We start from the raw sequence: 13,145 nt of genomic DNA on the forward strand, positions 1-13,145 counted from the left end.
AAGACTGAAGGCAGGAGGAGAAGGGAACAATAGAAGACAAGATGGTTGGATGGCCTCACTGATTCAATTGATGTGAGTTTGAGCAAGCTCCGGGAAATGGTGAAGGACAGGGAAGCCTGGCCAGCTGCAGTCTATGGGGTCGCAAAGATTGGGACACGACTGAGTGACTGAAGAACAACAAAGCAGCTTCAGTCGTGTCCAACTCTGTGTGACCCACAGGACCGGAGCCCTGCAAGCTCCTCTGTCCATGGGATCCTCCAGGCAAGAGTACTGAAGTGTGTGATCAAAACCCCATCATTTACATCTCCTGCACTAGCAGGCAGGGTCTTTACCACTAGCCCACCTGGGAAGCCCATTTTATGACACACCATGTAAAAGAATAGATGGGGAAAGTGCTGTATCATTTTAGGCTGTTCAAAGGTGTTTAGTTTATGAAGAGTTTCTGTGCATTAGAACGACCATTCAGTAATTGTTTTGGTCAAACAACACCCACTTTGCCCCCTCCCCCTGCTGTCAGTCCCTGGACCAATCTAAAATATACTCAGGGAGCCACTGATGAAGCTCCGTCTAGCACGCCATTCTGTGCCCCCGCGGTCCACTGCTTCACTCACAGAGCTTTATTTGGCCATTTCACCTCAGAGTGAGTCCATCTTCTTTTGAACTATGCTTTTGCTCCTCCCTTAATACTTTGATTTTACATTACAAATATGTGGTTCTGATTTCCTCAAAACAAGATCAAAAATTTTCCCTGGTACTGTTGTTTAATTGCTCAGTTGTGTTTGACTCTGTGACCACATGGACTGCAGCACACCAGGCTTCCCTGTCCTTCAACATCTCCCAGAGCTTGCTCAAACTCATGTCCACTGAGTCAATGATTCCCCCCAACCATCTCATCCTGTTGTCCCCTTCTCCTCCTGCCCTCAATCTTGTCCAGCATCAGGGTCTTTTTTCAATGAGTCAGTTCTTCGCATCAGGTGGCCAAAGTATTGGAGTTTCAGCTTCAGCATCAGGCCTTCCAATGAATATTCAGGGTTGAATTCCTTTAGGATTGACTGGTTTGATCTTGCTGTCCAAAATTTTCACTAATACTTGTTAAATGCTAATACTGAGTTTGTATATTATGTTAATCACATCAGCTTTGTAGAGATATATTTTCCTTCTAAAATCTTAATTGAAGTTACCTAATATATGGCATCTGGTCCCATGACTTCATGGGAAATAGATGGGGAAACAGTAGAAACAGTGTCAGACTTTATTTTGGGGGGTTCCAAAATCACTGCAGATGGTGACTGCAGCCATGAAATTAAAAGACGATTACTCCTTGGAAGGAAAGTTAAGACCAACCTAGATAGCATATTGAAAAGCAGAGACATTACTTTGCCAACAAAGGTCCGTCTAGTCAAGGCTATGGTTTTCCAGTGGTCATGTATGGATGTGAGACTTGGACTGTGAAGAAAGCTGAGTGCCAAAGAACTGATGCTTTTGAACTGTGGTGTTGGAGAAGACTCTTGAGAGTCCCTTGGACTGCAAGGAGATCCAACCAGTCCATTGGAAAGGAGATCAGCCCTGGGATTTCTTTGGAAGGACTGATGCTGAAGCTGAAACTCCAGTACTTTAGCCACCTCATGCGAAAAGTTGACTCATTGGAAAAGACTCTGATGCTGGGAGGGATTGGGGGCAGGAGGAGAAGGGGATGACAGAGGATGAGATGGCTAGATGGCATCACCGACTCAATGGACATGAGTTTGGGTGAATTCTGGGAGTTGGTGATGGACAGGGAGGCTTGCTGCGATTTATGGGGTTGCAAAGAGTAGGACACGACTGAGCGACTGAACTGAACTGAACTGAATATATGACAGAGTCTTCCCTGGTGGTTCAGATGGTAAAGCATCTGCAGTGTGGGAGACCCGGGTTGGATCCCTGGGTTGGGAAGATCTTCAGTGATTTAGCATGCATGCATATAATAAAACAAAAATTGTACGTATGCATTAAATGGCCATCCATGGCCACAACCGTAATAATGGCATCATTTCATTTTCTTGTTTAGGAAGAAATTAGTTCCTCTCCTATTGCACTTCTCATCTTTGTATATTCTTATTAAGCTAAGTAAGCTAAGTGTTCCTTTTACACTGCATTTCTCTGCCTACTCCACTCAAAGTTACCACAAGCCTGAACTTTGTGTTTATCATCCCTAAGCCTTTATTTGGGCTTCCTCGATGGCTCAGTGGGTAGAGAATCTGCCTGCAATGCAGGAGACAGGAACGTGGGTTTGATCCCTGGGTCAGCAAGATCCCCTGGAGGAGGAAATGGCAACCCACTCCAGTATTCCTGACTGGGATATCCCACGGACACAGGAGCCTGGTGGGCCACAGTGAAAAGTGTTGCAAACAGTCTGACACAACTGATCACACAGAGTACAAGCCTTTATTTGAAACAAGCAGAGACAACAGCTTTTTTCGCCACACATGGACCCTGAAAAGTACTGTTTAATTCTTCTTGTCTTTTAGGTTTATCAAAATGGAATGCTTTTAACCATAAGACATGTTTTTTTTCTTTTTTTAATATTGTCCCATTTTATTTGGTTTCTTTTTTTTTTTTCTTTTTTATTGAAGTACAGACCCTGATTCTGAGAAAGACTGAGGGCAGGAAGAGAAGGGGACGACAGAGGATGAGACGGCTGGATGGCATCACTGACTCGATGGACGTGAGTTTGAGTGAACTCTGGGAGTTGGTGATGGACAGGGAGGCCTGGCGTGCTGCGGTTCATGGGGTCACAAAGAGTCAGACATGATTGAGCAACTGAACTGACTGACAGATAGCTGTTTTACAATGTTGTATTTTTGCTGCTACATAGCAAAGTGACTCAGTTACACATTCTTTTTCATATTCTTTTCCATTATAGTTTATCACATGATATTGAATATAGTTCCCTGTGCTATACAGTAGGACCTTGTTGTTTATCTATACTATACATACCATTAACTCTAGGTTTCTTGCCTAATCCATGTTGATTCAAGACATGGTGTTCTTTTTTTTTTTTTTTTTTTAGTTTTTTATTTTTTAAATTTTAAAATCTTTAATTCTTACATGCGTTCCCAAACATGAACCCCCTCCCACCTCCCTCCCCATAACATCTCTCTGGGTCATCCCCATGCACCAGCCCCAAGCATGCTGCATCCTGCGTCAGACATAGACAAGACATGGTGTTCTTTTTTTATGATTGTGTGTGATTTCACTCTGTGAATATATCACTGTGTACCCACCCATTCCCCTGTTCATCGACACTTGAACTATTTTGTTTTTTCTTTTATAATTGATATTGTTATAAATATTCTTATAGTTATGCTGTGATAAATGTGTGATAGAACTTCTCTGAGTATACATCCAGGAGTTGCCATCAGTGGGCCACAGGGTATATGAATGTTGAATTTAATGTGATAATATAGAAAAATTATTTTCTAAAGTTACATTAATTTTCACAGTCCAAAGTGTAAGAGTTCTTATTGATCCACATCTTAGTGTCACTATTTGGATTTACAATTAGTTTTTTTCCAATATAATGAACATAAATGTTATCTCACCATGTTCTAATTTTCCATTTCCTGATTACTAACAAGGTAAAGCATCTTTAAGTGTTTACGGTCCATTTGTATCTCTTCTTTTGTGAAATGCCTCCACATCTGTGGGTTACAGTGAATGTTTTTTGATTTAATTTCATTCCTTATTTTGTTGTTCAGCTGCATTCCTTATGGCCTCATAAAATATGCTCCAGACGCTAACTTAATGCTTTGGGGTTATATGGCTGTTATTACAAGCTATCAGTTTACAGCGTGTCCTCTTCCTTTCCTTGGGTATCTTTTGATGATCAGAAACTCTAAAATTTATTATATTCAAATTTATCAAATGTTTCTGTTATGACTATCTTTTTCATGTCTTAATTAAAAATCTTTCTTCTGAGACCATTAAGATACTCTATGTCTTCTTTTAAAAAGTTTTAAGGTTTGCATTTCAAATCGAAGTAAGTGCTTAACTCTGACTATTGATTTTAGTATATACTGCAAAAACAATTTCTAAATTTACTTTATTCCAGTTGTATAATAAGTTGTTCCAAGACCACTTAACAAATAGTCCACCCTTTTCCCAGAAATTATTATTTTCAACACTGTCATATGTCAAGTTTCCACGCATGCATAGCTTTACTGATGTACTCGGCTGTTCTCTCCTTTTGACAAAACCATCATCTTAATTATTATAATTTCATAGGAAGTCTTCATATTTGACACAGTTCTGTTTTATTCTACTCCAGGAATATTTTGAATATTCTCCATTTTCATTTTATAAACAATCTCAATTTCTGTAAATTCAAAGTACTAAGAGAAGCTAAAGAGAAAGATACTATATTTCTAAAGATGTATTTATTTCAGTGGTCTTCAAATCACAATAAATCACAATACTCCATCAAAATTAATACAGTTTTCTCAGCTGCTGGCACGAAAACAATCTTTAAACCATGTCATTTCTCAATTCTGCATTTTCATTGTTCTATCAGACTATAATTGAAATCTTGTATTATACATTCCCTGGTTGCTCAGATGTTAAAGTGTCTGCCTCCAGTGCTGGAGACCTGAGTTCGATCCCTGGGTTGGGAAGATCCCCTGGAGAAGGAAATGGCAACCCACTCCAGTATTCTTGCCTGGAGAATCCCATGGACGGAGGAGCCTGGTAGGCTACAGTCCACGGGGTCACAAAGAATCGGACACGACTGAGTGACTTCACCTTACCTTATGCATATATTATCCACTTAATTATAAAAAAATAAGAAAATGTAGAAACTCAGAATTTGTACTAAAATAGATTGATTAAAAACAAGTGGATTGGTATTCTTGTATTATTGTTACTTAATAGCCAAATGATAAGTTGTGATTTTTAATCACATATCTACTTAGGGCTAAGCAACTATACCGATAGGTGCTACATATGCATTTTCCAAACACGAATTTTTATAGATGAGGAAGTTGAGACTTAAAGGTTAAACGACTTGGCTAAGAACACAAAATAGGTAAATGTGGTGCCAGAATTTAAACCTGGGGTTGGTTTGGCTTCAAATTGATCTTATTTTGTTTTGTTCCTGTTATATTTCAAGCTCATACTTTTTAAGCCTTCAGGTTAGAGAAGTAAAGCATATAAAGTATGTGAATGCCATCCATATGATTAGCATCATTCAGGTAATTCTACTCAATATAATTAGGTTTGTAAATATGACACTATCTTCCTGTACTGTAATTTAGGTAATTATACTACTCAATTTAATTACCACTGTAAGCTTGACATCGCATGTTTCATTAGATCTTTTCCACATGAATTGGGCTCTACTTCTGGCTTCACTTCTGTGTGAATTTGAGAAAATTATACTTCTCTCTGCCTCAATTTTCATATTTGTACTGTTGGAATAATGAGCCTTTCAAGATTCTCCATAGAGACATTTTCTCCGTGGACAAATCCAGATGGAAGAAACACATCATCATCATTGTCACTGAAGAGTGAAACATCCAGCCAAAATAATCTTGGCAGAAAATGGGAGGAATAGATTTTGTTAAATCTACACTTATTTCCTTTTTTAGGAGAAGGGGTGCAGTAATTCTGTAATACCAGTATAAAACCTGTTATGTGCAATTCTACATGAGAAAAATGTAAGAAGATGGTATGGATTTTAGAAACAGCATAGGCTATTTTGTGATGTTTCCTGTGTCTACCATGTGAAATTCTGCCATTTCATTTTCTTAAACAGACTAATGCAAGATTTCATTAGTTGCCTCAATAGTAGTTACGTAACCAATCATAAAGGGCTTCCCAAGGGGCTCAATGGGAAAGAATTCTGCCAGTGTGAGAGACGCAAGAGTCATGGGTTCAATCTCTGGATTAGGAAGATCCCCTGGAGGAGGATCTTGCACTAGTGGAATGGCTGTCCACTCCAGAATGTTTGCCTGGGGAGTCCCATGTGTATAGGAGCCTGATGGGCTACAGTCCATGGGGTCACAAGAGTCGAACAAGCCTAACTGAGCACACACACACATCATACATATATGTGGTTTATAGATATGTGCATGTAGGTGAAAGCATTTGATGATTATATAATAAATCTAATAATTCTAACACCTTTACGTATTTTCTCAAGGGATCAGGCTACATATTTCATATGGGAACTCCATGAATTTAGTAATGAAACAAAACAGCAATACATGCAATGATGAGTGCACCTTGTAAATTGTGAAGAAAAAGTACAGAAATTCAATAGTGAGTGTGTCCAGATGTATTTTCAAACATACTATGAAATATTGGGACAAATTAAAATAAGGAGAGGAAGATCTGGGGGAAAAGCATATATTTTTATACAAGCATCACAATATTAAAAACAAATCTATAAAAGTAATTTCAAACTATGTCAATATTGCCATTAGAATAACAACACCATGGTTTTATAAATAAAGAAGCTTTATAGTTTAATTTATTATCACTTAATAATCCAGTTTTGTTGACTAGATTGAAAAAATACTTTTGTAAGACAGCTAAAGAATAATCATTCAAATGCTTGACAATTTTTAAAATAAGAAAATTATTTTGATTAAAGTTTACAAGTTTGTTTCATATAAAAATCTGTATTTACAAACTAAGTACAGTTAAACTAATCTCATGCTTTCTTGGTGACTTGGAATCTCTATTTATTCACTCATTCATACACTCAGTATTATTGCATGCTTAGTAATAGGTAAGAGGAGTTAGACCAAGGAATGCATACAGATAAATAAGATATAATTCCAGCCCTCAAGGGCAGTTTGCTGACTGTATGTGAGGTCTTTGGCATATACTGAGATGCAGAAAGATTAGTTTCATCTTTTACAGAATATCCTTAAATTGCTTGCAGTTGTAGTTGGTGTCATTGCTAATCCCCTAATAAGAGATTCCCCGAATGGTCCATAAGATGGCATGAACTCTACCCCTACATTGAATGTCACACACTGCTTTGTTGCCACACAATTATTATAGAAAATGATTTTCTTCCTCTGGGAATCTCATGATGTTATTGCTACTGGCATCCTGTGTGCCTCTGCTTTTTTCGTCCTAGTAACCTAGAGTAGTACCTTAGGAGCTGGAACACTGTATCGTCAAATATTTTGCATACAACTAAAATAAATCTGCCCATCTTGGAGTATGATATATAAATTTTGCAAACCTTTATTGCTTTATTTGGGCTTAAAGTCAATTTATGTCATATCTGCAATTTCTTTGGAAATGCTGGTTAATTAATTTTTTATTATTCCTTTTTAAAAATTTGGCTCTAAGGCAAGATCCCATATAAAGTATATTTTGTTACATAGTATGATGAACAACTCAGATAAAAATTTCTCCCATAAAAATCTGAGTAATGAAAAAATACTATTTTTCATGAAATCGAAGTAGTATAAACTAGACTTGTAGACTCTCAATGACTGCATGAAGATAATATTTTTTCAACAAAATCTTCATAATAAAAGATAAAAATGAAATAGCAGCCTATAATATTAGTTGTAAACATTTAAGGTGCTCAGTTATAAACCTTGCTGTTCAGAATATCTGATTATTATGAAATCTCACTTTTTATCCCTTAGTTAATAAAGTATTTTGTATTCACATTGCCTGCATGATCAAACTACTATATAAATAAATATAAAAACATTTATTCACGTATCAGTAAAGAAAACAGCTCAGAGAATCTTATTGTCACTAATTTGCTTAAATGATGTATTTCAGAATCTAGAAATCTAATTTTTCCCTTTAATAAAAATACTGTAAGTCAGAATCATTCTTGATATTTGTTAAACATTCATTTTATCTCTTTAATTTATTCAGTCATTCACATATGGCCTTCTATGTATAAGTTCATTTGAGGGTTCACAATACATCAGGAGAACACAAATGAAATATGTATCTGGATTGTCATACAATTTCCTAAAATGGCCTGAGGCGAAATGCTGATAGAAAGTAGAATCTGCATGATGCTACAACCCATATTTATAGAATACCATAAATGTCTGTCTTTTGAAGAAACAATCATAACACATAACATCTGGATGAAAATAAATATTTCAGTGACATATCTAGATGTCTCTAAACATCTGGAATTTGTAGATTTAATATTCCAACTGTTTCTATTTGTATATGAACACTTGAAATACTGTAGACACTGTCTAACAAATATTTATTCACATCTTTAACATGTGAAAGCATGCAAAGGAGTAACTGTATAAATACAATTTGGAAATTTCATCACACCTGTGTGATTAAATTGATCATGGCTGCTGATGTAGTAAACCTAATGTAAACAGACTCTAGTAAGATATATCCAAGTAATTCAGTGGCAAAGTCAGTAGATGAGCTGAAGAATTAGAGCCCAGATTGCTCTCTAAGGTAGGGATGAAAAATGGGGGAAAAGAAAGCTTCCTTACTCTTCCTGCCTGAATAGATTTATATCTGGTTAAGAGAAGGAATCCCTTGGCTGTTTCCAAGAAGTTCATGGGAGCTGCCAGTGGGCTCTCCTGTTCGACAGCAGTGCAACATGGGGTTGGGAGGTAGTGTGCATGCATGTGTGTGTGTGTGTGTGTGTGTGTGTGTGTGTGTTTCTGGGGGGTGGGATTGGAGGGTGAAGGGGGTTAGAACATATTCCATGACTAGAGACTGAATTCCTGTGTAGAGGGCTGCCTCTCACCTTTCTCCTCTATTTTAAAACAATGTTTATTACCAGGAAATCACTTCCTGGCCTCTATAATTTTCGGTTTCAAAGGCTCTTTTTTTTTTTTTTTTTTTTGGTCCTTAGAATGCCTGAGAACCAGGTTCACTAATGTAGTCATAAAACATTTACTATTTCACATGTTTTTGGACAAACTGAATACACATTAGCCATTGGTAGTCATGGGCAAATAACATGTTGAACAAGAAATAAACTTTTTTTTAGGAAACAAATGAAATTCTCCATAATAAACAGTAATGCAATGAGTACTATTACAAGACAATCGTACGTATTACATTCTCCTTTCCCAAAATGCAGCCAGACTAATAATTCACACGATGAGCAAAATTCTTAGAGGACTGATTACTTTTATTTTGACCCTTTAGAAATGTAGCAGTACTAAATGCTAACAATTATACCTCTTTCTGTCAAACATGATGAAATTCAACTCAAATGACCCATTTATGAGTAAAAATTTACAGTGAAGTTTTACTACTCCTAATCCTATTTCTAGACAAGATTTAAAAAATGGATATGAGTTTTACTTAAGTGAAATCTTGTCACCTCAGTAGATCATGAACAAAAGACTTCAGCAAATCTGAGTGGAAATATCAAAACTAAATTAGGCACTTTTCTCCATTACTGTGTTCAAAATTTCCTAAATAGCAGTTTTGAATACATGGAATTTATGTATTCTGATCCACTGCTGGTACTTACCTTGTTTAAACTACTAAGATCAACTAGAATGATGGCCTTTGTTCTCAACATCTTGTCTAATCTCTGGCTTAAGGTTTAACAATAGCAACACATCACAACCAGTGCATACTATTTTAAGAAATGACCTCTTCCCTAGCCACTGTCTAATTCTGTGAAATATGTCAAATATAAATATTTGATTGAAACACATAAACTCATCATTCTTATAAGAACAGTACAACACAAGCAATTCTTAAGATTCAATCTAATTAAATATTCTGATTATTTCTTGACGAGCAAGTTTAGTATCAGAATATATGTAAGCCCTCATTGCACTTTTATTAGATTTAGGGGCTGTCTCCAAAATTATTCTAACAACTTGTAATGGCAATTGCTACTGTCATAAGAATATATATTGACACAAATGTATTCAGTAATTTCAGTAACTGGAAAAATTTGTTAAATAGAAAAACATCAGTCTTGCATAAAATCTATAAGTGCTAAAGAGAAATGAAGTTAAAATCCTAAATTGTCTATGTTTCTGAGGTTTTTCATGACAAGTCATAGAAATAAGGAGATAAACTTGTAGCAAGTCTCCTATAGCCAAATTCTCTAGAAACTGTCCTTTATTAGACTTGTGTTTATTCTTGTATAGATGTCATTGAACATATGCAGTGCTGTATATACATATTTAGACAACAGAACATCTCTTTAAAGTTGAACATATCAACATGAAAGTTGAATCGGCTCCTCAAAATTTTCAGGAACTTCTTAGTAAGGCTTTACCTTACATTATATGAAAAAAAAAAAAAGATTATATGACTGCAAGGATAATGTGAAAAAGGAGTGATCTTTCACAGCAGAAGATGTTTTTCTTTAACATTACACTTTAAATGATGATCTGTGTTGCAACACATGATATGTTTCAAAATGTTACTGTTGATTTGCTGATTAAATATAAATTAATTGTTTCTTTATTGAGCAATTCCCCAAATTAAAGCTTATTTTATATTCCACCATCAACTCATTCACTCTGTTCTATACCCCCACTTTTCTGGTCCGAGCCCAGTCATATTTAATCACTCAAAATAGCAGTCATACCATGGTGTAAGCGAAAGAAACATCTAACTGTTACTCTAGATGACTGTTAAAAACTAAAGATAGGAGGAAATATCTAAAATCATGGACTACACAAGAATACCTTGAATAGACAATATGTCTGACCTTGCAGATGTAAATTCTTAGCTAAATAACTAAAAGTACTCATATAAACGTATAGAAATTAACCTAAAAAGGAGAAGGGTTGTGTAAAATGCTCAGTACAAGACAAAACCACTATTTACTTGGCCCAGGAAAAATTCTCCTTCATAGTCATCCAAAAAATTGATGTCTATTTGGAAAACACTTGGCAATGAGCCATTTAATGATTTATGAGTAACAAACAAAACATAATCCCTCTCATTTCCACTAATGGAATGTGATCCAACTAGGTGGGATTTTTCCATTTATCTTGGCAGCAGAATCATTAATTCAGTCTGTTTATTCTGGTCAGTTAGCTTACAAATCTGCAACATCGCACAAAAAAATGATTTTGTGACATGGAAGAAGCTCTCATTCTTTCTATATCTGGCAGTGTTGACTCTATAAATATGTCCATTTTTGACACTCCTATAGTTTTATGCAACTGCCTTCCCTCTTCATCCCACTGTGAGATATTAAAACTTTGGCATGAGTTTTTTCCAAGTGCGTCTGGATGGATGAAAAAGCCAGAATAAGCTTGTCAAACTTAAAAATACCTTGGGACAGGAGGGTCTTTAGACTGACTGGCTCTTCAAAGTATTCCAAGTGACTCTGCCAATTAAGGATTATTAGCTGTTGATTGAGAACAGTATAGAAGAATACGTTGTACCTGTGAAGGTGTAAATTAGAAGCTGGAGGGTTACTACAGTGGTAACTGTTACACAAAACAGCATTGGGCTTTCCTGGTGGCTCAGACATTAAAAGAATCCACCTGCAATGCAGGAGACCTGGATTCAATCCCTGGATTGGGAAAATTCCCTGGAGGAGGGCATGGAAACCCCCACTCCAGTATTCTTGCCTGGAGAATCCCCATAGACAGTGGAGTCTGACAGGCTACAATCCATGGGGTCGAAAAGAGTCAGACACGACTGAGTGACTAAGCACATAATTAAAATATTTAAAACTTAACTTCGTCCCAGTGTCTCCACTTTTACTGAACATAAAACAATTTTATTTAAGTGCTAACATGGAATTACTTTGCAGGATAAGCCTCTTTTCTCTTTACCCTTCTTCTTCCTCTTTGGCCAGATGGAACTCAAAGGGGATAATAGATGTCCCCGACCTGTACAGGCATTGCCGTGTGGGAGACACAAACATAAAAGTCCAATTTCTTTGGAGATTGCAGAGTTGTTCCTCCAGATTTGAAAATTTGAGTCCTGAGTAATAGTCAAGGATTTAGCATATATTATTTTTTTCTAAAAGGAAATCTAATCATTATTTCAAATATTTAAATCACATGTATAGCCCATTGTAGAATATGTGGCAGGTATATTGATTGGGACATGAGTTTGAGCAAGCTCCGGGAGTTGGTGATGGACAGGGAAGCCTGGCATGCTATAGTTCATGGGGTTGCAAAGAGTCAGACACCACTGAATGACTGAACTGATGTTGCTTGGGTGATATAAACAAAGGAGCAGTATCTACAAGTAACATATCAGTTATACATACTTTATAGGCAACTATGTAAGTTTTCTAAATAAAAGTACATTTAAAACTGCTTCTGTTTATAAATTAAGTTTCATTTAGGAGAAAGTTATTTCTGTGAAATAATTTTGCTGCTCATGGAAATGATTCAATATTTGCTGCTTTTTCCCTTCACATTATATACAACATATCTGTTCTTTCTCTGTATTTGAATCTTGGAAGGCTTTTAAAAAATAGAGAAAAGATAGTTTAGGAGATTAAACATCCTATTAAAGTTTAGGGAAACACTGAACAATATGGGAGTAGATATAATATTCTTTGGTATATACATTTAAGTTACTTTAATAAATCCCATGTTATTTTAAAGTATGGAAAAAATATATCTTTCAGTAAAATGGAATTGAAAAATTACAAATCTAGAATTAGAATATTTTACAGGTGGAAACCCTATAAAGGGATGCTATTTAATATTTTAAATCAAGACATAGATTACATAGATAAGTATGAATGACATTAATGCAAAATCAAAGAAATGGAATAGCTGCATCTCAATTAAAAGAAGATGAATGAAAGGCTTCAATTGATAACTCTATGTTTATAATTTTAAAAGCCCAACCATGAGAAAATTAACTGAAAATATCTCCCTGGGATGAGAGGTATTTGTATTACAAAAGGATTAACTCACTAAGCCTTTCATAGCAAGGAAGATTTCCCCCTCTGAGTAATAGATTTGTTTTATAGTTTATGCTAAAAGTTCTTTCACATTCAGTGTAACATATAAACCTGAGTAAAAGAAAGAGAAGGTAGTTTTAATTTCCACTTTATGCCTTGGGGAGATTGTTACTTGTCTAAGAATACACAATTCCATCTGGCAAATACAGGGTTTTTGTTCTGATTTTTTCTCATAACAACTGAATTTTTCTTAGTAACAAAAACTACACACATAATTTTGATTTGGAAT

At 35.8% G+C, this 13,145-nt stretch overlaps 1 protein-coding gene across 1 annotated transcript in view; it reads right to left on the reverse strand.

The window, feature by feature from the left end:
• Positions 1 to 13,145, reverse strand: part of MEOX2 (mesenchyme homeobox 2) — a 76,056-nt gene that overhangs the window by 1,663 nt on the left and 61,248 nt on the right. The gene's annotated exons all lie outside the window — the stretch shown is intronic.

This window comes from Ovis aries, chromosome 4 (genome assembly GCF_016772045.2).
Source record: "Ovis aries strain OAR_USU_Benz2616 breed Rambouillet chromosome 4, ARS-UI_Ramb_v3.0, whole genome shotgun sequence".
Classification (NCBI taxonomy): Eukaryota; Metazoa; Chordata; class Mammalia; order Artiodactyla; family Bovidae; genus Ovis; species Ovis aries.